Source organism: Gavialis gangeticus, unplaced genomic scaffold (assembly GCF_001723915.1).
Source record: "Gavialis gangeticus isolate Ggan-Ray unplaced genomic scaffold, GavGan_comp1, whole genome shotgun sequence".
NCBI lineage: Eukaryota > Metazoa > Chordata > Crocodylia > Gavialidae > Gavialis > Gavialis gangeticus.
Genome location: NW_017729030.1, coordinates 44,108,498 through 44,109,923, shown reverse-complemented (window position 1 = coordinate 44,109,923; position 1,426 = coordinate 44,108,498). Strand labels below are relative to the sequence as shown.

The following is a 1,426-nucleotide window of genomic DNA, read 5'->3' as shown; positions in this document are numbered from 1 at the left end:
TCTTGCTTCCCTTTTATTGGAGTGGTACAATGGCTATATGGTCGTTAGCTGCTCGTTTCCCCACAGCACATAGAAATCCCATCTGCTGCCAATAAAGAAAACTTCCCAGCATTCCCATCCTTTCTGTGTTATTAGACTAACCATCAAAACTGTGTTTGAACACACACCATCAGCTGTGTTTAGGGCTTTATTCCGCCAAGCAGTACTTCAGCATATTATTTTCTGAAGATTTTTACCCCAGGTATTTCATCCCAGCTCAGCCAGGCCACTGACCTCTGGAAGGCAACAGCAGCATCCTAAATGAGCTTGCTTGCTAAATGGAACAAGCAATGGAGGCTATTGGCATGAATTAGAAACAGTCACAATTGCTAGTAGCGTTGGAAACCTTTCGCTGCTCCTAGGTGCAGCCTCAAATGGCAGGTTGTCACACTGTCAACTATCCGGTGTCTTTCCTACACAGACTGAGCGTAACACAGCAGGACCGGCAAAACAAATAAAGAGCTGCCTCACGAATGTGACACCGAGAACCAGGGCAGATTCTTTTGAAAACCAGGGCAGATGTTGATGATTTACCTGGAGCTTAATAAATCACCCCCTGTTGCACTGGCTCCTTTTCCAAACTAGTGAGATCTCAAGAGGGATTGTCTGTATAGTGGATCTGGGGCAGGTCAGAGCAAAATCCCAGAAATTTGGCTTCCCTAAGCAGTGGCACTGTTTGGGGGGGTAAGGCCTGAACCACTGCTTAAACTACTACTATTTTTTTTTTTTAAACAAACCCACTCCTCATATCGAGTTTCTGTGGTGGATTAAAGGGGGGGGCGGGATTTGGAAATTGTAAGGAGGCCCCGCTGAGAAGTTGCCAGGAACTGCGGACTGAGCATTAAAGAAGCCAAGAAGGTGAAGGTGGGTGCTGGTTACATTTGCAGACACTGCAACCCCTCGCCATGGGCCGGGGGGGAGGCGAGAACAGCCTCCCGTTCGCTTGCAGAACGCTGAGACACGCGCCGAACGCTGCGGAGCCCAACGTTCCATCGCCGCTGCCCTCGGCTGCTCCCAGCCCCCTGCGCTCGTCTCACCTGACTCCGCGCCTCTGCCAGCCGCCCGGCTTCCTCCCCTGTAACGCGTGTGCGGAAGCCGGAACTGGTCCCTACTTCGCCCGTCTCGGCTCCACACGCAACCACTCTCCAGGCAGTCTCTGAGGTTCCGGGAGGCAGCTGCGGCTGGATCTCTTCTTCTGTGCCTCGGCCGGCCCCTACTGCTAGCTCGAGAGCAGCAGCCAGAGCTGCTGCAAAAGTCAGTGTGACTTGCATCCACCCAAAGCTCCCTTTAATTATCTGCAGCAGGGACGGCATCTCTGGTGCATCTGAGAAATACAAAAAATAAATAAAGTGTGTGTGTGTGTGTGTGTGTGTGTGTGTGTGTGTGT

General features: G+C 51.5%; 1 protein-coding gene across 1 annotated transcript in view; it reads right to left on the bottom strand.

Moving 5' to 3' along the window:
* The window catches only part of ZNF330 (zinc finger protein 330), a 41,952-nt gene extending 40,771 nt beyond the window's left edge, over nucleotides 1-1,181 (bottom strand). Inside the window, exon 1 of the mRNA XM_019522123.1 lies at nucleotides 1,077-1,181. The gene's annotated coding sequence lies outside the window, so the exon portion shown is untranslated. The remainder of the gene's footprint in view (nucleotides 1-1,076) is intronic.
* Nucleotides 1,182-1,426: the final 245 nt, after the last annotated feature.